The sequence below is a fragment of the Rattus norvegicus genome, chromosome 3 (assembly GCF_021556685.1).
Source record: "Rattus norvegicus strain SHRSP/BbbUtx chromosome 3, alternate assembly SHRSP_T2T, whole genome shotgun sequence".
NCBI classification, from domain to species: Eukaryota; Metazoa; Chordata; class Mammalia; order Rodentia; family Muridae; genus Rattus; species Rattus norvegicus.
Genome location: NC_141536.1, coordinates 54,936,447 through 54,962,824, shown reverse-complemented (window position 1 = coordinate 54,962,824; position 26,378 = coordinate 54,936,447). Strand labels below are relative to the sequence as shown.

Below are 26,378 nucleotides of genomic sequence, written 5' to 3'. Positions count from 1 at the left end.
CACAAGGGCACTGGAAGCTTTAGTGTTGAGTCTCGGTTTAGCCATTGTTGTTAGCTATAGGCAAATTCCCCTTCCTGAGAGACAACCCCGTAGAAGTGCTGCTTTCTCTGATACTTTAAAAGGCCATTTCACTGAGTAGCGGGTGACATCATGGAAACGGATTGGAGTCGGACAGCTCTGGCTCATTGTTCAACAAATATTTATTTAGCGTTGCTATATGCCAAACACTCTTCTTGGTGCCAGAGAAACTGTCTTTGAAGCTCGTGCGTGTGCGTGTGTGTGTGTGTGTGTGTGTGTGTGTGTGTTCCAGTATAGTCTTTAGGAAAAATCACTTAGCTTGCTTTTATCCATCTACCAGATAGATAAAAATATTATTATAGTAACATCTCAAGATTTGATGTTAACATTGAACATGACACATCAAACGGCAGACCTGTCTGCTTACATTTTTAATGTGACTTTGTTCACAGTAGCCAAATCGGAATCAGCTAGGTGTCCATCGACAGATAAACAGTCAGAGAAGGCGAGGTAGATACATATACAGAATAAAGTACTTATCTGTGAAGACGTACAAAGCTGTGTCATATGCAGGGAATTGAGTGGAACTGGAAATCATCGTGTTAAATGAAACAAGCCAGACGCGGAATAACAGACACTACACGTTCTCTCAATTTTTGGTTTTTAAAAAAATCAAGACATGAAAGGAGAAGGCAACCAGAGCTTCCAGGGACTAAGCTACTACCTAAAGACTATACATGGACTGACCCTGGACTCTGACCTCATAGGTAGCATTGAATATCCTAGTAAGAGCACCAGTGGAAGGGGAAGCCCTGGGTCCTGCTAAGACTGAACGTGATTGTTGCGGGGAGGGCGGCAATGGGGGGAGGATGGGGAGGGGAACACCCATAAAGAAGGGGAGGGGGAGGGATTAGGGGGATGTTGGCCTGTAAACCGGGAAAGGGAATAACACTCGAAATGTAAATAAGAAATACTCAAGTTAAAAAATAAAATAAAATTAAAAAAAAAAAAAAGAAAGGAGAAGGCAGACTGTCTGAGGACAAGAAAAGTACCAGCAGGAGGGGGAAGGAGAGGCAAGAAGGGTAATGGATGAATAAGAATAAATGTAATAAAAACATCATACGTATGTGCAAAAATGTCATATCAAAGCCTGTTATTTTGTACAATGAACACACAGTAATAGTTTTGTTTTATAAAAGATTAGGCATGCTAGGTATGTTTCCTGTAATCATATCTCCTCAGGATTGGAAGCTGAAGGATTAGGAGTTTAAGGCCAGCCTGGGCTACATGAGGGTCTGTCTCAAGGGAGGAAAAGAAAGTCAGGTGTTGGTGGAATACACCTTTAGTCCCATCACTCAGGAGGCAGAGGCAGGCAGATTTCAAGGCCAGCCTGACCTATGGGGTGAGTTCCAGGACAGTAGGGCTACACAGAGAAACTGTCTTGAAAAAACAACCATGAAGAAGAAGGAGGAGGAGGAGGAGGAGGAAGGAAGAAGAAAATGAAGAGGAAGAAAGGAAGAAAGAAAGGAAGAGAGAAAGAAAGAAAGAACAGATTAGACACAATAGCCTTTAAAGCACCTGTTTCCATTAAGGGCTCAATTAATGCTAAATAAATAAATAAAATGTAAATATCACTACAGGACAAAGCGCTCTTTCAGTTGTAGAATTTTACTTAGATATGTGAATTCTTCTTCATTTGTCCTCTATACTGTGTGGCTTTGAAACCGTGGACAGCACAAAGTTGCAGCATTTAGACATTTCTTCGTTTTTGTTTCCTTTAAGAGCAGCCTTATTTATCAAACAAATACCTTCTGAGCTGCTCTTCTGCATTCAGTGCTAGGCTGGCCCTAGGTAGGCGGGGATACATGAGACCTTGCAGGCTTTGCTGAGGATCAGAAAAGCAAGAGGTTGGGCTTCACTAAGCTCCTCACCTGTGGGACTTTCCCTTCTAGGCTTGACGCTGAGTGCTGACACCCTATCACACACAAACGCACCCCAAAAAGGAAAAGAAAAAGAAAGAAGAAAAGAAAGAAGCCTTGCACTTGGCAAGCCGGTAGAGTGAAGTCCTCCTGGAGACCTCTGTGTGGCTCAGTAGACAACCCCTTAGCAGCCTCAGTCTCCTCGAGAGGAAACAGATGGCGGAACACCTGCTTCCTGCGGCTGCCCCAGAGGTAAAATTTCAATCTATCAATCTCATTTGCAAGCAGAGAAAACCCACCAGGTTATTTACTCTACCCAGCCATGTGACGAGCTGTCACAGATATTTTAGAGGATATAAATAAAAATAAGAAAGTGTCCCAGGAGACACAAGTCACTAGAGGACGCAATACCTACCCACAAGGTGAAGTGTGCTCATTTGCATACTCAAGGAAAAGCTGCCCAGGAACCAGGGGCTTTGGGCAATTTCACCGAGGGTTGGGTTTACTGACTAAGAGGATTAAGACAGGAAAACATCCACTGAACACCTACTGTATACAACCGTTGATCACCGTTGACATCTGTGCTGATGTCGTCTCGAGCTATTAAAGGTGAAGTTTCATCTTCAGGTGACTGATCAGGCGAAACAGCTCAAAGAACAGTTATACACACAGGGAATCAAAGTCATGACGGATCAGTGCCAGGGATAGCAGACCGATCATGGAGGATGAAGGTAGGGTGGGAGTGAGGTTGGGTCGGGGTGGATAGCTGCCCCTGGAGTGTGGCAGCAGGCTTCACAGAGGTGGTGGCATTCTAATTGAGAAGAAACATGTAAAATAGGTTGTGACCAGCTAAGCAGGGATATGGATGGTAGGGACTGAGGCTGCAGGATCTGGAAAAAGCCCACAGCTTTCATTTTAACCAAGAAGCCTGATTTCCCTTTGGTAAGGCACACAGGACTCAAGGTGTTCAGTCATAGTACATCAGGGCCTGATCATACTTCCTTGTATGGAGGAAGGGTTTCTATTCTGCTCCACAGTCTGTTGGGGTAACAGCTAGTCTTAACGTTGAAACTTGGCTTGTTTTGCACAGATGGGATTCAGGAGGAAGATAGAGTTACACACAGAGTCTCTCTCTGTCCCAGGACTGGGAGTGATGCGAAGCTATCTTCGTGTACTTTCTTCTTTCCGTGGGAAGGACTTTGGAGTTGATGTTGGTTAGATGCTGGTAAACTTCTGGTCTGAATTGTGGCCCTAGGCTCAGGGTTTGAGTGCTCAGTCCCCGGCTTGTGGCCGGCACTATTTCAAAGGCGACGGAGTCTTTGGAGGGAGGAGGACCGGCTGAAGTAGGTCACAAGGGATAGGCCTCTGGAGGTTATAGCTGCTTCTGCTTCTGGTCTGTGGTCAGCCTCCTGCTCTGAGGCCTTTCGAGCGTCTGCCTCCAGAGAGCTGCTCCTTCAGTGTGCGTCGCCTTCTTCCCATGGTAGACCGACATTCCTCCAAACCTGTGAGTCAGAAGGAATCCTCCCTCCGTTCCACTGCTCCCATCAGGTTATTTGACCGCCTTTGTTATGGAGACACAAAGCAACACAGATATGAAGCTGTGGAGACCAATAATCAGAAGTTCAAATCCCAGGTCTCCCTTTACTAGCTGGTTGTTTTGTATAGACTCTTCACTCCAGTTTCAACTGTGGGCTTGAACCCAGTCATGAAATGTGGGCCACCATTCTAAGTTTGGGGCCCACTAAGTAAAAATCAGAGAGGGTATTTTTGCCCTTGTATTTATTGTGTAAACAGGGGATAGTCATTGGTCACTCCCTACCCCCAGCGTTAAGACCAACCCAAGTGGGCTCTTTGCCTCCATTGCCTGATTCAACTAGCACCCCTGATCATTGGGGAAGCTGTAATAGCCTTGCAGTAAATGTCATATGCAGCGCCCCCCACCCCTGCATTTTGGAGCGCTGTGATTATATTCAGAAAATACCCTGTTTCTGAAACAGCTGAGCTTATGCACAGGTAGGTTCTGAACCTACAATAATAATCACTAATATTAATTAAGAATGCTTTTATACGGTAAGTACTATTCCAAGCACTATGTTTTAAATGAACCTATTCACACTTTAAAAAAAAAAGATTTATTTTACTTTTAACCATGTGCATCTGTGTGCACCTGTGTGAATCTATGCCACACATGTATAGGTGCCTGAGGAGAAAAGAGGTATCCGGTTCCTCAAAGCTGGAGTCACAGGTAGCTGTAAGCCACAGAATGTGGCTGCTGGGAATTGAGCTCAGGTCCTCTGGAAACCACGGAGTCACACCTCCAGATTCCTGACTTGCTTACTCTTACAGAGGTCCTGTGAGGTGAGTAGCAACATCTCCATTTTGTTTTCAGTGCTGGGCACAGAACCCAGTGCACACTAAGCACCTACTCTCCGGCTGAGTGCCTACCCTCTTGCTTCCATTTTAGGGTGAGGAACTAGAGGCACAGAGGGAAATGGCTTACCCACCAGTCAGAGCTAATCCCTCTCTCTCTACCTAGGCTGTGCACTCAGCGTTTCTGCCGAGAAAGGACCACCATAAGCCGTGGTCTTTTAAAACCCTTATAACAATAACATTTTGTGTTCTAATTATAAAACTAAGCCACGGCTGGACTTTTTTAAAATAGAGATAGGAGTAAGGAAGTCAAAATTATTTGTATTTTTATCACCTGGTGATAATGTTTATTAACATTTGGGCCCATTTCCTTTAAGAAGTTAAATTACATATATAATTTTCTTTCCATGCACCATAGCACCACATGTGACTTTTAAAAATTAATGCTACAATTTGAGCATTTCCCCATGTTACTAAATATTCTTAGAACCAAAGATTTCCATGCCTGCAAATATTCCAGTTATTCAGAGCTACCATAATTTATTCTAAAAAACTCCATAATGTGGGCCGTTAAGTTGTTCCCAACATTCCTGGGGCTTTTGTGGGGGTCCTTGATGGCTCCTTAGCTGGGCTCCCTTAGGAGCCAACCAGGATGTTTTCATCCCAGCAGCTGACCTACATCTCTCTGCTATGTAGGTTCACCCCTGGGCACGGGAGTCAGATGAGGGTTTTGAAAAGAATTCCCTACCCCCTCCATGCACTTTTTGTAATGGCATGGTTTTCCATAGCTTTATAAAATGGCACTTATCTTACCAAAAAAGTACAAAATTAAAATGTGTAAGTGGCTGGGGAGTCATCTCACATGCACCAAAGAGGTATCGTGCAACACACACTCACACACACAAACACACACACACACACACTCAAACAGGGCACACAGGTATCGACACAAAAAGATAAAAGAAGTAAACAAAAGAAGACAAAAGAGTAAACAAGCAGGACCTGGAGGCAACACCTGCAATCCCAGCAGAGGAGAGACTGAGGCAGAAGGACCAGGAGTTCATAGCCTGGGTTAGTTACATCATGAGACTCTGTCTCCACAAACAATGAAAGGGGAAGAAGAGAAAGAGAAAGAAGAGGAGGAGAAAGAAGAGGCAATGGAAGAAGAAGAGGGGAAAAAGGAGACAAAACAAAAACTTGACCTACCACCATCACCAAAATAAAGTATGAACAACCAAAAGCCTTACCTCCATCACTCCATCGTATCTTCCCTCAGTGCACTCTACCTTGGCTTTGTGTCTCCTGTTAATAAGTGTAGTTCTTCCTTCCAAATGGTAGCAGGTCTCTGCCCAAGCCCGACAACCACTGTGAGCTCATGATTGTATGACACAAAGTTCTTTTCATCTGTTTTCCCTCTTCCCCAGACCGATGTCCTACTTTTGGAGAGGTGGCAGCCACTTCATCTGCTCGAGACGGCCTTCTGCTTGGGGAACAACGTTGGTGCTTCCCAAGAAGGGTATATGTGCAAATAGGAAATAATCTGGACATTTTACAAATGGAAATAAATTATCTTTTGTCAAAAAGCATTTCCTTCTCTCTCTACCCTCTACCTCCTTTCTCCTTCCTTCCTTCCTTCCTTTCTTTCTTTCTTTCTTTCTTTCTTTCTTTCTTTCTTTCTTTCTTTTTTGTGGCGTGTGTGTGTGTGTGGACCCTACCTGCCCTTTGGGGTTGGAGGTGAGATGGTGCAGAATCAATGACACAGACTCCAGGAGCAGCTGAGAAACACTGCAGCAAGCTCCTTTAATTCTTTAATGCCACATGTACCCCATTGGTCCCAAGAAAGCATCTCTTTAAATAGCAGTTTTCAATTGGTTGCCACTGTCTGTGTCAGCAATCCTTGGTTTCTCAGACAGTCCTCAAATAGGTCCTCTTGCTGGAGATACCTTCGTGTGTGTCTATGTATGTATGTGTGTATTTATATATGTACATGTGTCTATGTATGTGTGCATGTATGTGTATGTGTGTATTGTATGTATGTGGGTCTATGTATGTGAATATGTATGTCTCTCTCTGTGTGTCTGTGTGTATGATGTGTGCAGGAGCACATGTAGAGGGCAGAAAAGGACATCAAGCTGCACACTTAGCTTTAATCTTTTTATTTGTTAGCTTTATTTAATTAGTATGAGTATTTTGTCTACATGAATATGTGTGCACCATGTGCTCAAGGGGGCCCTAGAACCATAGTTACAGACAGTGGTAAGATGCCAAGTGGGTGCTGGGAATAGACCCTGGTCCTCTGCAAGAGCAACAAGTGCTCTTAACCACTGAGCCATCTCTCCCGCACATCTCCACTCAACTTTGAATGCAACCTAAGATTCAGTCGTTTTTGTGTTCTCAAGCTGCCCAGGGATGCTCCCCCTAACTACTACTCTGCTCTTCAGAAGGATCACAGTGAGTTCAAGGCCAGCCTTGGACACAGTGAAATCCTGTCTCAAACACACACACACACACACACACACACACACACACACACACACACACGCACGCACGCACACGCGCGCGCGCACGCTTCTGCCTTTTCAGGATGTATTTCTACTTCCGTCTACATTATTCCTAACTTTTCCAAGAAGGAGGATCAAAGACTAACCCCAAGTCCATCTTTACTTATTTTTATTTTGGTTTTTGAAATGGGGGTCTCAACTGAAACCCAGGCTTCCCTTAGACTCACCTGCCTCAGCCTTTTGAGTGATATGGTCAGCACACCGGGCTCATGTTGAATGACTATGTTAGAAATCAGTCAGTGCAGATCTCAGACCCTCTCTGGTCTTCCCAGACATTTACAAGGGGACCCAATGCTCATACTGTTTCACTGTCCCTCTGGTAAGACACAAGCGGCAAACATATCAAAGTGTCTCCTTGCTTTGTAATAAAACTACTCTGGAAAAGAGTAAAAATAAAAAAAAAAGTTTCAAGTGTCTTTCTGAGCTGCTTGATGATGGTTGGGGGGTTGAACTCTGGCCCTCTGCAGGGGCAGTGCGTGAGCCATCAGGGCAGTGCGTGAGCCATCGCTCTAGTCCTTGAGGACGTTGTCTTTGAATAACAGAAACGGTTTTGCTCAACTCTGTGTTTCTGTTTTGTTCTTTTCTGGTCACACAGCCTCCCAAATTGCTTGATCCTCTTTCTTTTGTGTGACTCTGGAATTTGTCTGCCATTATTTCCCCTGTGCCAATGAAAGGGCTCCCTCACATCAGACCTTCACTAAAAACCTTTCTGGCTTTGGTGTATCTGAAGAAGTCGTCTAAAAGACATTCTCACTCCGACAGCATCCCAACGTTCAGTTTCTTTTGTTTTCCCTTCTGTTCTTTAAGGGTGTGGCTTCACTGCCATTCTGGGCGGCCTGGCCTTTACTCTCTTATCTTTACTCACCCCATACATAACTGTTTTTCCACAGCTAGTTTTAAGATTTTCGCCTTATCATTGGTTTTGGATCACTTTTAATGTACATTTCTTTTATATTTTAGTATACATTTCTTGATTCTTCTGCCTGAGTTTGTGGACTTCTTAGATCTATAGGCAGAGACATTTTTAATCAAATGTTTTCAGTTCTCTCTCTCTCTCTCTCTCTCTCTCTCTCTCTCTCTCCTGTTAAGGCTTAAATTCTGTCTTTCTAAAATGTATGTGCTAAAGGTAATTCCCAGCAAGACTATTGAAGATGGGGTCTTTAAAGAAGCAATTATGGTTAGAACTGGCAAGATTGCTCAGTGGATAGAGACCCTGCTACCAAGCCTGATGGGCTGAGGGTCCAGGGAAGGAGCAGGATAGGCTGCAAAGTGGATTACAAAGCCAAAGGGCCACAGGCTTCATTACGTTGGCCACGGTGCTGGGTCTCAGAGTTCTGTACAAACTGTTCTGTCCTTTGTCTCCTATGTAGGCTGAAGAGGCCTAGGAAGACACAGCAAGTGAGCTGTTACTTTCCTACTGATAAGATAGAGATAAATGGAAACAAAAAATGTAGGAAGAGGCTTGGCTGGTTCAGTACTAAATGCTTACTTAACCTGCGTATGAGAGGCTCTGGATTCAACCCCAAGCATTGAATGAATGAATGAATATCAAATCACAGTTTTCTTTCTTTATAATTTGATTAATTAGAAATTAATTAATTAGCCAGGCATGCTTGTACATACCTTTAAACCCAGCACTTGGGAGGCAAAGACAGACAGATCTCTGGGCTTGAGGCCAGCCTGGTCTGTAGAACGAGTTCTAAGTCAGCCAGGGCTACACAGAGAAACCCTGTCTCAAAAAAAACAAAAACAAAAGAAACGAATCAACTAATTAATTTGAATGTGTGCAGTTGGATTCATGTAGACCTATTCACATGTGTGTGAGTGGATATATGTATTCAAATGCATGTCCACATGTATGTTCATGTATGACGCTAGGTGTCTTCTTCCATTATTCTCCAACTTAAATATTGAGACAGGGTCTCTCACCTAAACCCATAGCTCACAATTTGGCCTGCTTGTCCCAGAATGCCGCGTATCCACTTCTAAAGAGGGCTGGGATTACAAGCAGGCTGTCACATCCACCTGACATTTACCTGTGTTCTGATGAGACAAACTTCACACCACAGCCATTTTCATGGAACTATTTCTCCAGCCCCTAGCTGTTGTTTTGGTTTGGCTCTGAAATGAAAAGAAAGCAAAACAAGCCCTAAGTGTATAAAATGTATATAACTGAGGGTGAAGGGTAAAACTTGATGAATTTGAGGAGATAGACAGAGGCCGTTGTACTCCAGCTGCTGTTCTCTGCGTTAGTGACTATATCAAAAGTAACAGGGGAAAAGAGCTGCTGTTAGAGAAAGTGAGTGAGACCACCTCGGGTCCCATCAACTGCTCTTCTCAGAGCACACCCACCTTTTGTGTACAGTGGGTCTGCCAGGAAGGAGGAAAAGCCATCACTGCGGTGGGCAGGAGCTCATCATAGTCAGTCATGAAGTACAGATGAATGGCTTCTCCAAGAAAGCATCCAGATTACCTTGTTTCAAGGGCTTCGTACTCTGAAGGTACTTCACAATACAATAGCAGAAGAACCACCATCTTTAATCTGTCATCAGAGATTCAAGCATCGTGATCATCCCACTGGTTTGTTGGGTTTCTAACAGAGGCTGTCTTGGGGTTTTACTGCTATGAACAGACATCATGACCAAGGCAAGTCTTATAGAGGACAACATTTAATTGGAGCTGGCTTACAGGTTCAGAGATTCAGTTCATTATCATCAAGGCGGGAACATGGCAGTATCCAGGCAGGCATGGTACAGACAGAACTGAGAGTCCTACATCTTCATCTGAAGGCTGCTAGTGGAAGACTGACCTCCAGGCAGCTAGAACTAGGATATTAAAGCCCACAACCCACGGTGATACACCTACTCCAACAAGGCCACACCCACTCCAACAAGGTCACCCCCACTCCAACAAGGCCACACCTCCAAATAGAGCCACTCCCTAGGTCAAACCTATACAAACCATCACAGAGGCACTCTGAGGATGACCTTAAAGACTCTGTAGGTTATCAGCTGCTCCAAATCCTCAGATCATACTCTTAGTTAGCCTTTAAACATTTTACTGTATGTCAGTCATAACTCAATAATGTTTTGTTGTTGTTTTTTTAAGGAACATTCTTTTTTATTGGCTATTTTTATTTCCCTGGCTGAGATCATAAAAGCTACTATTGATAACATATTAATAAATAATATACATTATGTTGATAATATAAATTATTGATTCATATATTACATATAACCTATAATATATTATATAATCATTAATATATATTAATCATCAATTGGCAAGTGTTTGGTTTGGCATGAGACAGTTGGAATACTCTACATTGCCTGCTTTTTTTTTTTTTTTTTTTCTTTTGGGCAGGCTAAATATATTAGGTAGAATGGCCTCTCCAGAAGACTGCAGTGGTGAACTGTTTGCTCCAAAAGGTGAAAACTACAGGGTCATTTTAGTTCAGATGAACCAACCCTGCTTTGTATTTTACAGCAAATAGAGGATTGAATGAATCTCAAGCTGTAGATATTTCTCCAGTCTATTTTTAAACACACACTGGCTCTTTCCCAGAAAGAAGAGAAACAAAAATCCACCGGCAGTTGATCTTTACCTTGTTCCACTGAATTTCCTGAGGAGATTTAAAAAAAAAAAAAAGTCTCTGGAAGCAAGAACAGATGGAGCAGCAAGAAGAACACTGCAGAGCAGGAAACTTAACAAAGTGCTTAGGAGAAAACAAAGTGCTCAAAAAGACGTTGTCTTAAAAAAAAACTCATTTGACTGGAGACAAAGTATCAGACGGAGTAAATATTTGCCTTTCTTTGAAGGAACTGGAGATGATAAACACATTACATTGTTTCCCGGGTTGCTCTATCAGGCGCCCATCCTAAGGATTTCCAATCTGAATTGAGCGACTCGGGTAAGGCTTGGAGATCGGATAAAAATGTTGCTCATTAACATTTATTCTCTTTTCCCCGAGCCATGAATCCATTCTTTAGATAACAGAGAAGTTAAATTTAAAACTCTAAACACCCCATGGGGAGGGGGCAGCTAAGCAGATCCCACATTCAGAAGCCATGTTGTTCCCAAAAGTTTTGAAATCTCCATGCATGTGGGTGAGTGGTATGAGAACGTCACCCCACCCTGATTTTGCAATAGGTGAAGTGTGGGAGGTGACCTACCCAGGGGAGGAGGACTCCGAGTGCTGACTTTACTCCCCAGGTCTGTGACTCTCCACTGCAGACTTGCTCCCAGACCATAGGGAGGAGTTGTGACCTCAAACACGAGACACTGCAACCTGTGAAATGGACCAAAAAGCTGTCACTGAGAAAAAAATGCTGGAGGGGAGGCTCTCAAATTCAACAGGGACTCTGCCAAGCAGACACAGTTTCTTTGTTGTGGGGTTTTGGGTTGTTTGTTTTGTTTTGATATCATAAATGACAAATCTGCTTTGAGTTTCAAAAGAAAAGAGATAAATAAGCTTCTATTTTTGTATCAATTGAGGTGTCAGGTTGTAAGGGACCTAAATACCTTCTTAATAAGACAGGGAGGAGGCATGACAAGCTGGTCCTTGGTAAGAAATAAAATACGAAAATGAAGGCCAGTGAGAGCAGAGCCCTCCTCGGGAGGCTGGGAGTACATCTTCCTGTCTGAAGATGTACTATGAATAAAGGGCAGGAAGGTAATGTCTTCTGAGGCCTAATGAACTCGTACAGCACCTTCAGGGTAGTGAGACTGTCTGGAGGCCTTGAGGTGAGCTAAGTGACTAAGAGTGCAGGTCTTCTGATGCCTGGGGCTATTTACAAGCTTAAGGAAGTTGGCAGGAGTCTCAGGACGCTTTCAGAGTTACTTTATTATGTCGCTTTTTCATTTATGATTTTCATTAGGATCCTCTTTAGAATCACCAGATAGATGCCTATGGCTCACAGATGGGGGCATGGGATTAAAAAGCCTAAATGCACTGTCGTAATGAGCCCAGAGAGTTTGGAAACCATCGTGTGGGTGACTTTGAATGTTTGGAATTGCAGGATGATTGCAAAGATGATTATCTGAAAGTGATGGTCAGGCCCAGTTGCAAATGACTGCCTGAAAGAAAATGAGGCTCATGGGAAACCCATGGGAGACCCCCACAAGCTTCAGAAACCAGCTTGGTTTAATTATGTCAGTCACTAACAGAGTGCAGGTGACTTACTTGTTATGATCCTTTGGCGGTCTTGACTCCTTCAGGGATAGCCTGTGATTCTAGATGCCAGGTCTAGCTAGTCACAGCATGGATCAAACAGGTGTCCAGGGCCTCCAAAAGGTTGCAACGGGCCCCTGGCTCTAAAGGCACCGACATCTTCAGGGAATTCTTTGCTGTCTAAGGAGGCCCTCGGAAGGAAGTGACTCTTCTCTGCCACTGGGAAGCACATTATTGGCTTATCTGCCTACCTGCTTTTGTTATCACAAACAGGTATTTTCTCAGCACCTATGTGCCAGGCACTGTGATAGGTGCTATGGAAGAAGCCATCAGACAGGACCCTCATGGAGCTCACATTCCAAAAGGAGTTCAACGTAAGAGTATACATATATAAATACACGTCTTAGACTGTATCTCACAGATCTCACAGAGCCTGAAAAGGCTGGGTGGGGGAGGGGAGTGAGTAATGGTAGAGAACACAGCAGGTGAAGAGAGAGAACAAAGCCACGCACTGACATAGCTGGGGTGTGGCTGAGTCCAGAGAAAATGTTGCTGGGCCAGGGAGGAGGGACAGGAAAGTGACCTTTAATCCTGAGAACACCAGGACACCCCATGGGGGCTTTTAAAGATGAGAGGAGCCCCTGGCTGCAAATGGCTGCCTGAGGGAAAATGGACGAGCCTCATTTCAGCCAGATCACTTCTGACTGCTGTAGGGGAAATGTGTTAGAAAGAGATAAATAGGGGCTGGAGAGATGGCTCAGCGGTTAAGAGCACCCGACTGCTCTTCCAGAGGTCCTGAGTTCAATTCCCAGCAACCACATGGTGGCTCACAACCATCTGTAATGGGATCTGATGTCCTCTTCTGGTGTGTCTGAAGACAACTACAGTGTACTTATAACATAAAAGAATAGGGGTTGGGGATTTAGCTCAGTGGTAGAGCGCTTGCCTAGCAAGCGCAAGGCCCTGGGTTCAGTCCCCAGCTCCGGAAAAAAGAAGAAAAAAAAAAAGAGATAAATATGGAAGCAATGAGACCAGTAAGTGATGGGAGGTACTATTTATGCCACCGGGTGGGGGTCGGGGGAGATAGTGGCTGATGAGGGGTCCAATGGGCGTGTCTGGAGGACTTTCAGGTTATGTCCTGGGATGAGAAAATAGAGACAGGAGGGTAGTTTTCAGAAGCAGGGATGGTTTATTAAAAGGCACACTTCCACGGGAGGAAGGAGGGAGGGGGAGTGTGTGGGGGAGGAGAGGCATGGGAGACAGGGAAGTGTGGGGGGAGGGCGAGGACATTTAGACACACAAAGGTAATCCAGTGTGGAGTCGGGTGGCCATTTGTGGGCTTTCTCACACATGCTCTGTTCTATGTTGCTCTACATACAACTTCATGGGTTTCGGCTTTATCTAGCATTACATCTCCACCTAGGTGTATGCATTATAGTGTTAGAATGAACCATCGGTCACCTTCAGACCCCCTAGAGGCCCCTGTGCCTATGCCAGTCGGAGGGAGTGTGAGCCCTTCTCCTTGCCAACTGGTTTCTTTCCTGTGCTAACTGAACTTTAGTGCACCCCTATTCTCCTGCCTCCTGTGCTATATTGTCCCTCCCATAGACCTGAGACCTGCCCGTCTCCTTCCGACCAGCAGAGTAATGGTGGAAATGACCCTGGACTATACAGAGAAATACTTCTAAATTTAAACTATACAGAGAAACACAAACAAGGATCTGAGAAATACATCACTTGAGGGTGTCCACCTTGGAAGGAGCCTGGGCTACGGCATGTGATCATGCGCAAATGTTCTAGACTATAGCCCCAGCTAAGGTCCAGTTGGCAGTCAGCTGGATGAGTAAAGTTGCCCTGCAGGTGACTCCAGCTCCCACTGTTGGTCACCCTGCTCTTTGAGCCTTCTACATCAGCCACCTTTGGTTAGGAACTCTGTCAACATCAAACAAGAAGCAAATTAAAGGTGGGAAGATATGGGACAGTTAAAGATGCCCTGGTTCCCGGTTGAAAAAGTTTGAGCCCCAGAGACCCTGAAGGGACAGTAGGAGCTTCGCCTGACTCCTAGGAAACCAGGTCACTAGCCACAGCCCTCCATAGATTTGTGACAATCAGTCATGTAAGGGCAACGCCCCAAGCCCCTCCACAGGTTGAGGATGTAACCACAGGTCATGTAGGATCAAGACTGATCTCCATTATAATGAGGTATCTAAAGGCCTAGAGACTTGGCCAATGAATTTCCCTTCCCAGACACTCCTCTCTGCAAAAGGTATTTATTTCAGGCCTACTTTGAGAAGTGGGGTACGGTTTCACTCATCCACTTTCCGCCATGACAATAAACGCCTTGAAACCATGGACTGCCTCTTTTCATCAGGATCTGTCGTGGGGAGCCACAGAGAAGGCCTTCACCTAAGCCGTTTAATCTCAGGCAGAAAGCCTCCCTGAGCTCCCAGCAGTGCTGCCACCAAGCTCAAGCCTACTGCTGCCCAGCCAAGGACTCTCCCTGAAGGACCAACCCGAGCGTCTCCACTCTTTTCCCCCTCAGCCCTGGGCTAGATCCAGTCCCACGGGATCTCATTCCATTCTCAGCTCTTCCGCAACATCCCAGAGGGGCCTGGATGCCCAAGAGCCTGAGAACCAGATGGCCCCGGCCTCCTTGCAGGCCTGGGGACCCCTGAGACAGCAGACCACACTTCGACAACCCTGGAGCAGTGTCTTTCAGCTTCCCACAGCCTGACACCCGCCTGGCACCATGGGTCAAACTTCCCATGTCCTGCCTTTCTGTGAGCGGCCAGAGCCACCGCCCCCCCCCCACACACACACACTTTAACCTACACCAAGGCTTGTGTTGGCATACAGTGTGAGGTTTGTAACAATTGCTCTGGCCGCTGTCAGAGATCTCAGCAGGTGCTTATGTCACCACCACCAGGCGCCCCAACTATACATGGTGGATGAGAGGAGCCACCTGCCACCCCAGCTCTCTCTGTGTTCTCAGTGTTTCTTCTCTCTGTTCTCTGCCCGTGTCCTCTATCTTCTCCTCTTTGCCCACCCTCTCTGTCCTCTGCTCCCTGTCTGTCTGCCTGTCTGCCTGTCTGCCTGTCTGTCTGTCGCCTGCCTGTCTGCCTGCATGTCCATCTGTCTCCCTCTAACCCTTCCCAGGTCCTCACTCCTCTCCCCTCCCTCTTTTATACCACATCTGTTGCACGGTGTAATTTCTCAGGGTTACACCTTGGCTTGGGCCTGCCAAAGATACCCCACGCCACATTATATTTCATAACAGTGTCAGGGAAAGCATGGTAGCAGAACTATGAGGCGGGCAGACAGACAGACAGACTGTGAGCATGAACCGTAGGAAGCATAAAGCAGACAGGAAGTATAGCCGGGCTTTAAAATGTCAAGACCTACCCCTAGTGACTCACTTCTTCCAATGAGGCTCCTAAAGTTTCCCCAACCTCTGTAATCATCACACGATGGAGATCAGAGTTCAAACACATGTATGGGGGGATTTCACAAATCAGCTTCTCCCTGGCTAAGATCTGAAACGTGGAGCCCAAATAAAGCAGTCCCAGCTGGGTGATGGTGGCATATCTTTAATCCGAGCACTCAGGAGGCAGAGGCAGGCAGATCTCTGAGTTCGAAGCCAGCCTGGTCTACAGAGCAAGTTCCAGGACAACCAGGGTCACAAAGAGAAGCCACTGTCTCAAACAGAACAAAACAAAACACAAAATTGGAACTAAGTCAGTCACATAATATCCCTGTCACACAGCGGTAGGAGAAAACCATCGCTCAGGGGAGAACCAGAGTTGCCCATGGAATTTGAGGACACACTGGTTGGACATGTAGTCACACCGAGTGGTGACTTGGGCATCTAAGTTCTTACATACATCAACACTGGAAGGACCCTATAAACAGTGTGTGGATTCATTCCCGTGAACTTCACAGGACTTCAAGAGATCAGTGGGAGCACGGGTGGGCAGAGGGAAGAGGCTGGTTCACAGCCTGCTCTGAGGAAGTTCAACTTTTAGAGGTAGAAGAAAAATCAGAGCTAGAATGGCAGGGGAGGAGAGGGAACAGAGAATCCATTGAGTGTTTAAAAAACATAAAAGATTAAAGTAGCCATTGGGTTTGACTGGGTGAAGCACCCATGACCTTGAAGTGAACAATGCCAGTGGGCGTAGATAGGACAGAAGCATAAAAGGGGTTGTGATCCCTCAGGGAAGCGAGAACTGTCTATTCCTTCAGGAGTTGGCTCAGCCCTACCACAGGCAGTTGCTCACTGCTGCAGGACAAAGGACGCTGTGCCCAGTGAACAGCTTCTTGACTGAGCTGCAACAGCTATGGGCAAATGATTTAAACAGACTGAGTTTCTTCATGTGCACACTATAGGGGAGTTTAAAACAAAAAAGCATTTTCTTTTCCAGATTCTCCACTGGGGGTCTGGAAATTGACTTACAAAAGACAGAAATTGCAAATTGGAGGTACCCTTGACTTAGGAGAGAAACTCAGAGATAGCTAACTGTAGAAGTGGTTAGAACCAGAGAATTTTTGGAGGGCTAACAAAAGGCAGTGGATTTGTAGAGAAACAGCCAAGGCTGTTAGGGGTGGCAAACTGTGGGAGGTAAGTATATGGTGGGGGGAGGAGACCAGTGAGCTATTTTAGTAGAGTTTGTTAAATTGATTCCTCTCGGTGATTCTCGAGTTACCTTGGAGTTGTCAGGGGACGCAGAGTCATGGATGGAAATGTATATCCTGCTTTCAGGAAAATGGAGAGGCAGGCACAGAAATGTCTGCCTGTGCATTGTTTGTTAAGTTAAAATAAGCCATATGTTGAAGTGATGTATTTTGGGGTAGCATATTTAATCCTCTACAAGGATCGGGATGTTAACAGTCCGGGGAGATATCGTAGTCTGTAAAGAGCTTTCCTTGCAAGCATGGATGGATTGAGTTTGATCCCTAGAAACCAGATGAAAAAATAACAACAAACAGGAGTGGTGGTGTTTGTCGTGAGGTCAGGGAGTGGGGCAGACAATGAGATGAATGACAGCATGGGCTTTAGTCAGGAAAAATCTTCAGAGGTGTCCCTGAAACTTCGAAGTCATCACAGGACACCCCAATCCACGTTCTCTGCACAAAGAAGATTTATCTGCCCCAGAGGGACAGAGGGCAGGAAACAAAAGACAAAGACAGGAGATAGAGGATGAGTGAGTGAGAAGGGAAAAGAACACGGGAGGGGAGAGAGGGGTATTTGCCCTGGAGGGACAAAGACCACCTCTGGATAGAGAGGGGATAGAGAGGAGACAGATGTGGCCCATTGGCAAATGACAGTTTATAAAGGGAAAGAGAGAATGCCCCCCTCCCATGTTAAGGTGAGGTGCTTAATTTTGATTCGGGGAGCTGATTGGGGCAGCCAAAAGGGAGCTTTTGATTGCTGGACCTTGGAGGTCGGCCTCATGGGGGAGAAATGGCCAAAGCTGGAGAGGTGGAGACAGGAAGTTCCCTGGGGCTCACTGGTCATCCAGCCCAACCTACAGTGAACTACAGGCCAGTGAAAGACCCTGTCTCAAAAAACAAGAGGCAGTGTTTCTGAGGAACAGCACCTCAGGTTGTCCTCTGTGTCCCCTGCATTCGTACCCACACACGCACTCATACACTCACTATACACATACACACATACACACACACACACACACACATACATACACCCATACATTCACATGCACACATATAATCACCATACACATACACACACATACATATACCCATACACAGACAGGGAGAAAGAGAGACAGCGACAGAGACAGAGACAGAGAATATAAGAATACTGCTTCTTCATAGATTTCCGTCAGCAGAAAATCAGACAGGATTTTGGCTCAATCATAGACACATAGCAAAATTGCTTTGTGCTCATCTTTGCAGCCCATTGCCCATTTATTGAGCAGGTGTGGTAGAATAGCCCTACAGTTCAGTAGTTGGGAGGTTGGGTCAAGAGGATCATTAGGTAATTCTGGTCTAGGTAGTGACAACATGTTTAAACAAAATAAAACCATGCACTTAAAGAGTGGTTATGGTGTGCCAGGCTCTGTGCAGGGCTGACAACATAGAAGGCTGAGAAGTTCATAGTTTTCAGAACAATGCAGGCTAATAAGGAGCTACATCAACAACCAATTGCATCAGAGGACACTGGCAAAGAAGAAAGACTGACCCATCTGTTGAGAAAGGCTTTGCAAGGGGGTAGGATGTTGTCTGCCACTCAAGGCAGGAAGCAAGATTCCCAGAAGGAGAAGCTGGGGGAGGGGGAGAATTCTAAGCATAGAGAACATCTCAGGCCAAGGCTGGGGATTGAGGATACCGGGTCCCCGAACTGTAAGCAGCTGGGTATTCCTGGTGTGTAACCTGGCAAGAACCCACGAGGGAGGTGATGAGGGATGAATCCAAAAGTGAGAAGGGATGAGGCCGAAAGAAAGGAACTTCAGTTGTGTCCTGAAGTGAGCAGGACACTGAGTGCTTGATGATAAGGAAGTGACGAAACAGTTCCTGCAGGTGGCAAACGGATCGAGTGTGTCCTTAGCTTTGTGAAATGCCTCGAGATCTTTCAAAGACAAAAACAAACAAAACAACAAAAAATTAACAGACAGTGCCACGCTGTTTTCCAATTGAACTACAGTGCCTTCCTTCCCTTGTGGGGAGACATTCATAGACCCACTAAATAGAAAACACACCCTGAAACAAACTGTCCCGGAACCACAGGCCTGCTCTGCTGAAAATATGAATGTGCCCCAACACAAAACCTTAAACATACTTAAAACGTTGTGATTTATTTTTTAATTTATTTATTTGTATGTTTTAATAATCTGGCTACATGGTGTTTGAGCATGAACTTTGTGGGTGACCATGTCCTGCTGAAATGTCAAAGTTGTGCACCCCTGAAAGGAATGATGTCAGATTTTTTATACACAAAAAAGTTTAGCTTTCTATTCTTTCTCTAAAAACAAAATCTGTCAATAATGTCCATCTTGTAGGATCAAAGAGGGAAAAAAGAGTGTGCTGAAGAGATGGTTTTGATGGAAAGAAAATTTGCTGAACAAGTACAAGAACCCAGGTTGGGACCCTAGCACTCATATGTGGCCACGTGTACCTGTAACCAAGCCCTCAGGGAGACAGACAGGAGAAGTCTTCAGCAGGATTCTTCTCTGGGACTTCCTAGGTGCCAATCTAGTTCTAGTATTGGTGGGACCCTGTCCCAAAAGACTACTACAGAGTGATAAACCAGGCCATCTGGTGTCTGTCCTCTGGCCTCCATGTGCACAAACTCACAAACATGCATAACACATGCATAACACCATACTCCTACACATGTATACCATACAATCGCACAGACACATACCCCACCTGAACCACACGCATACACCCCCAACACAGTCACACACATGCATACCCCACACTCACATACATGAATACCACATTCTCATACACATGCATATCACATACAAATGCATATCACATACTCACACACATATACATGTATACCACACACTCACACACATGCACACCACACACTCATGCACACATACATGCATACCCCATATTCACATACATGCATACCCCCACACACTCACACACATGCATACCCCACACTCACACACATACATACCACATACTCACGTGAATGCGCACACACACACACACACACACACACACACACACACACAGAGGCACACACACACACATGCATACCCCACACCCACACAAAGCTGGAAAGAAGTCAGTAGAGATGTGACTGGTAGTTATATGATGGTGACATTTAGATTTCGTGATGTTTTATGAGTTTAAGCTCTGTTAGTGCTTTCTTTCTCATCCTGAATTTATTTTTGTACCTACTTTTCCATCAGTAATTTCATATTCTTTTTCTTAAAGAGCATTCTTTAAATCAGTTACATTTTAAATAGCGCCTACCCTGGATAAAGTACTGAGAACTGGCCTTTATTGGTTTCCTTAAACCTGCCTGCAACTTTGCAAACAGTCGTTTTATTAAAACTACCCGCTCTCACAGATTCGGCGTGCCATCTGTCGCCAGGTCCCTGACGAACGCAGCAGGACTCGAATGAGTCACAGTCTCAGTTATAACTTAGACAACTCAGTCCTTTGTAGGTACAGAGAAACCCATAGCAGCAAAAAGGACGTGTGCCACATGTGTTTGCCGTACATGTTTCCATCTAGAATATTTGCTATGTATGTGGCATGCATGTTTAAAGAACTGTCAACGCTGCTCCCTGGAGGAGACTGGGAGACAGAGAAAGGGGACTTGGACTCGAGTCTCCTTTCTCCATTGTGATTTTTCATGTTTATGTAGACAATTCTCAAATAAAAATTTCATTTAAATCTTGCACAAAAATATTCTCTAGGTAACTTTTCCTTGAGGATAGCCAAATTGAAGCATGACTGTTCACTTATGGTTGATCAATATGGTTTTTTTTCTTTTTAATCTATTTTATTTCTATTATAGCAATACCAGGTATCAAACCCAGGTCCTCATGCATGCTAGGCAAGTGTTCTACCACTGAGCCACGCCCCCAGCCTTTTATTCTTCTCAGGCACGACCCTCCTGCCTCTGCCCTCAGGCAGTTGGGGCTATATTCGTAGGTACAGCATTGCATCAGCAATATTGCTTCTTTTAATGTTCTTTAGAGTCAAGGCTCAGAAAATACGTGGAGATCAGGCTCAGGCCTGCCCTAAGTTACACCATGCCAAGCAGAACAGTAGTTTCAGGCTGGACCTTGCTCAAAGATGCTCCACGGTGCATAAAACATCATCTCTCAGGCTAACCCCTCATGGCTCCATTTTATAAAGCATAAATTTGCTCCGTTTTGAGTACAGACACTGAGGCAGAATGACATAAGTAAATAAGTACCATCTGTCCAACACAAACCATAAGGCACAGGCTGATAACTTATTTATGCAAATAAAATACTGCCTCCTCTGTACTGATCGGATGAAGTCAGAAGCACACGTGTGGTGGTTTGACTAGAAATGGCCCCCATAGACTCTTATATTTGAATGTTTGTCTAGAGGGAGTGGAGCTGTTAGGAGGTGTGGCCTTGTTGGAGGAGGTGTGGCCTTGTTGGAGGAGGTGTGGCCTTGTTGGAGGAGGTGTGTCACTGTGGAGGCGGGCTTTGAGGTTATATATGCTCAAGCTATTCCCAGTGTGGCGCAGTCTCCTGCTGCCTTCAGTTCAAGATGTAGACCTTTCTTCCTTCTCTAGCACCATGTCTGCCTGCGTGCTGCCATGTTCTCTGCCATGACAATAACGGACTGAACCTCTGAACCTGTAATCCAGCCTCAGTTAAATGTTGTTCTTTATAAGAGTTTCTGTTGTCACGATGTCTCTTCCCAGCCATAAAACCCCAACTAAGACAACATGGAAACATGAGGGTTGGAAAGATGGGACAGCTGTTAAGAACACTGACTGCTCTTGCAGAGGACCTAGGTACAATTCCCAGCACCCACATGGCAACTCACAACTGTCTGTAACTCCAGTTGTAAGGATATCCGAATCCCTTTTCTGGCCTCCTAGTGGACCAGGCATGCAAGTAGTACAGAGACATGGATGGAGACAAACACTCACATACATTTAAAAAGAAAAAGTGTAATAAAAGCCAGGACTTTGAAGCAATCAAACATATTAGACCAAGAATGGATACAACCTTCTCACCAGAGGGACACTCCCAGTTGGCCACAGTGGCACTTACTCTCCAATCACACTCCAGGATTCCTGACTTGGTTTCTGTCCCGGGGGCTAAGGCTCCGATTCCATCGCTGGAAATGACCTGGTCAAACCCTCCTTTGTCCAGACCCAGCCCTGTGCCTGGGGTCGTGAACCTGTTCTGAAGTTGAATGTGCATTGGGTTTCGCCTCTCCTATCTAATCACCCTCAGTATCTTTCTTTGAGTCTGTTTCACTTCTCTGATCTTGACTCCAGCAAGGCCTCTTTGAACCTGTCACCTCTTTAACCCTTTTATTGCCATTTGGTGTCTTATACACACATTGTTGTGTGACGTCTAGGGCGTGGCCTAAGAGTTTAATATCAGTAATTAGGATAATGATAGAGCTCAAAACTGCTACCGAGCAGAGTCAGTGGCACTTGGTGAACCAAAGTCAATAAAATCAACATAGCTTACAGATTTATTATTATTAAATGAAGTCTCACATCGCAGAGACCATCAATGTCTCTGATGTGGCTTACTCTTGGCAACGTGATACCCCCAAGTATCGTACCTTGGAATCTTGACTATTTTGAAATAAAGATTGTAATTCCAGGAGCAAGGCCTGCCCTCCTACTCACAGTATGTCTTCCCCCAAGTTATTTATAGGGAACTAAATTAGGGGTTAGAGAAGTGTGGCTCAGTGGTAACTGGCTGCTCTTGCAGAGGACCTGGGCTTGATTTCTAGCATCCACAGGATGGATGGGTCACACTCACCTGTAACTCCAGTTGCAGGGAATCCAATGCCCTTTTCTGGTCGCTGCCACCAGATGTGCATGTGGTACCCAGACACACATGCAGGCAACCCCCATAGATGTAAAATAAAATAAAGAAAAAAATTGTAATTAAAAAGGAGAGAAGGAAACTCTCCTCTCTTCCCCAAGGTGAGTCTCAGGACTAGAGTCTCTCCCTGTTAAGCAAGCTATAAAATCCTGGTCCTTTTCTCCTCTTTCTTCAAAAGGCAAATCCCCAAAGACTCCTGTCCTAACCCTGGGCAGATGAAGGACTCCTCAGAAAATCCCAGAAGAATCTGAACCAGCAGCCCTTTTAGGAGGAGGCAAGGGGCTCAACCTGTCACCAGTCCAGTCCAGGATACATTTTTATTCAATCACGTTCTTCACTAATGTCCACTCTTCATCTCTCAGCCCCAAAGCAGACAGTTTCTGTCACTGTGTTAGTTTTGCCATTGCTATTGTTGCCTCTTTTGAGACAGGATGCGACTCCGGAGTGCAGACTGACCTTGGACTTAACACAATCTTACTGCCTCACTCTCCTGAGTGCTCAAATTGCAGGCATATGCCACTATGCCTGGCTGGGCCTTCATTTCTGATGGCTCATGTGCCTGAATGTGTGTCTGTGTACCGTGTGCACACAGTACCTGAGAAGGCCAGTAGAGAATGTCCAGTTCTCTGGAATCGGAGTGACAGAAATTATTAGCCACCATGTGTGTGCTGGGATTTGAACCTGGGTCCTCTAGGAAGAGCAGCTGGTGCTCTTAACCTCCGAGCCATCTCTTCAGCTCCCAATGTTGCTGTCTCAACTCCATTTCCTGTTGCTGTGATTAAAACATCCTGACAAAAGCAGCTTTCATGGAGAGGGCTCAATCCTCACAGCTCTGGGTCACCATGCAACATTGCAGGGGAGTCAAAGCAGGAAGGGTAAGCAGCTGGTCACATCCACAGTCTGGAGCAGAGAGAGAAAGCTTGTCTGCAAGCTTGCTGGTGCTTAACCAGCTCTCCTTCTCAGCAAGGGCAGGGCCCCGCCCATGAGATGCCCCCCATATTCAGGATGAGTCTTCCCACCTCAACGAACACAGTTAAGAAGATCCTTTAGGGGTATAGGTACAGGTGGACCCAATCCAAACAATTCTTTATTGAGACTTTCTTCGAAGATTATTCTAGATGGTGCCAGTGTCTTAGTCACTGTTCTACTGTGTGAAGAGACACCATGACTGAGGCAAAAGGCGAAAGAAAATATCTAACTGGTACCTTGCTTACGTTTTCAGAGTTAGTCCATGATCATCATGGGGGGAGCAAACAAACAAGGCACTGTAGCTGAGGGCTTTATACCCTGATCCACAGCAGCAGGTGAGTGTGTGTGTGTGTGTGTGTGTGTGTGTGTGTGTGTGTATGTGTGTGTATGTGTGTGTATGTATATGTGTGTATGTGTGTGTATGTATATGTGTGTGTATGTGTGTATGTGTGTGTATGTGATGTGTGTGTATGTGATATGTGTGTGAGTGTATGTGTGTGTATGTGATGTGTGTGTATGTGATATGTGTGTGAGTGTATGTGTGTGTGTATGTGATATGTGTGTGTGTGTGTTTATGTGTGTGTGTATGTGTGTATGTGTGTGGGGGGGGTCTCAAAGCTCATGCCTAGTGACACACCTCCAACAAGAGTACACCTCCTAATCCTTTCTAAATTTTATTCACTGAGGACAAAGCTTTGGATCACGAGCCTCGGGGTGGGGTTGGGGGTGGGAGTGGGAGAGGGGGTTGGGGGTAGGGGTGGGGGTGGGGGGTTGGGGTATTCTCATATAAACCATCACAGTCAAGTTAACAATTAAGCTGCAGCAATCAGAGTTCCAACAAGTAATGGACATAAAGGAAGCACTTTCCATTCTCTTCAGCTCTTGAGAAAATGTCCTCCAGGGTGTCCTTTCTGAGGAAAGGCAACCTTACCAGAGGATGTTTTTTCTTTCCATCCTCTGTCTAGATTTTCATAGCGTCTGTCTCATAGGAACATTCAGGAACAATTTAGATGTCTCTTCAGCCATTCAGCCAACTTGTCCCCTACCCTCAGGAAACAAAAAGGAGAGCTCAGTCTTCTCCGGAGGACACATTTCAGGCCAGCAATACAGGCTACTGTCTTGAGCGACTCCGTGTAAGGGGTCTCCTCCTTCCATATGTGCAGAAGACTAGAAAGACAGCTGTTGTGTTTGAGTCAGAAATGTCTCTCACAGGCCTGTGTGTTTGAAAATCTGGTCCCTAACTGGTGGCGCTGTTTTGATAGGTTTTGAAAGCTTTGGAACATGGGACCTCTCTGGTGGAAGTAGGCCACTTCGGACAGACCTCTGGAGGTTAGCCCACTTCTGCTTCTGGCCCATGCTTTCTCTGCTTCCTGTTCCACAGTCACATCCCATCCCCGTGGATGATACAGCCACTCCACCCTGCCCTTTCTACCAGGAGGGACAGAAATGAGCTAAAAAGAAGCCTTTTTTCCTTCAGCTGTTTCTCGCTGAGGAGAAAAAGCAATTAAGACAATAGCCAGATTTGATTAAAACAGCCAGAGAACTTTGTGGTCACATATCACATTATGGCCCAGCCTCCATGTGTCCTGTTGCATGGAGGCTTCAGGACCAGAGGATGCAGCTGAGCGTCTACAGTGGAAACAGGGAACGAGAGGAACTGCTCTGCATGCAAATAGAAGCACACAGACATCCTTATAAATGCAAGGGTGCAGAGAAGAGGCCGTTGAAGTCAAACCCACTGGCTGTTTGGGGTCCTTACAGTAATCCGCCTACAATTTACCTGCTCGCCCAATGGCTCTGGAAAGCTAATAGCTCCTGGAACACACTGGCCGGCAGTACCTAGGATGGCTGACGGTTTCTTCCCTACACAACTGAAGTATGCAGTCACGTGACTTCTCCCCATCCCCCCACCCGGCCCAACCAAAATACTGCCCATTCTTGCCATGCCTGGGATTCTTTTAATAAGAGAAAACCTCCATCCCACAATTACAGATAAGGCTTGGTACCCTAGGAGGTGGAGAGAACTGGTTTAAATACAGAGGAAGGCTGTCATGGCAAGACCCTCTGACATCTCATTGTAAAAAACTCTTTCTTCTCCTGGGAAGCCACGGAATTAGCAGGCTGTGACATTGCCTATTGTTCTTAAGCACGGCACATAATCTCGTTGTCCCTCCTCAGAAGACAGGCTCTACACGTGTGCCAAGAGGCAGAACATCTGCAAGGGCCCCGCCTGGTTGAGAAACCATGCTCTCACCCTCCATGTTCCTTTCTATAAAGTAAAATGAAGAAAACCTGCCTTAGACTGGTTCAAGCTGAGAGACCTCCAGAGGCCTGGCAGAGTATGTAAAAGCTTAGCACCACAAGCCCTACCCCCTTCTCATCACCTTGCATTTTTGCAAAGACTTGTGAAAGAGCAATCAATCATCAATCAATCAATAAGAAACAGCCCTACCAGTTCCTGGCTCAAATTATTCTGAGGGCTGAAGATTATCAGGCGGAAAAAGAACCCAAAGACCAGACTCAGTGTATATAACATAAGAGTCTTTGGAACAACAGCCATGATTGACAACTTTATTATTGTGTAATCCATACACAATAACTAATATGTACTTGAAATGTTATCGTTTGATCTGTTTTGACATAAGAGTGTAATTATAACATTGTCACCTCAATCAAGACAGTGGAAATACCACCCCTCCCCAACTTCCTCCTACTCTTTTGTAATATTTTCCCACTTCTATCTTGCTGTCTCTTGTCTACCAGAAGCCATTAAAACTACAGATTGGTTTTCGCTTTCTAGACGACAATATAAATAAACTCCCATTGCTTATTC

The 26,378-nt window shown here is 45.3% G+C and overlaps 2 long non-coding RNA genes across 2 annotated transcripts; one reads left to right on the top strand and one right to left on the bottom strand.

Annotated features, from left to right (window-relative positions):
• Positions 1-430: 430 nt before the first annotated feature.
• Positions 431-9,674, bottom strand: LOC147995500 (uncharacterized). The gene is made up of 6 exons (XR_015684361.1): positions 9,221-9,674; positions 8,905-8,989; positions 8,492-8,597; positions 7,036-7,184; positions 5,555-5,847; positions 431-3,498 (listed from the first exon to the last, which is right to left on the bottom strand). It is a non-coding gene; the product is annotated as an uncharacterized LOC147995500 (long non-coding RNA).
• On the top strand, positions 2,057-26,378 carry LOC147995499 (uncharacterized). Its single transcript, XR_015684360.1, has 4 exons — positions 2,057-2,189; positions 5,732-5,823; positions 23,799-23,880; positions 24,808-26,378. It is a non-coding gene; the product is annotated as an uncharacterized LOC147995499 (long non-coding RNA).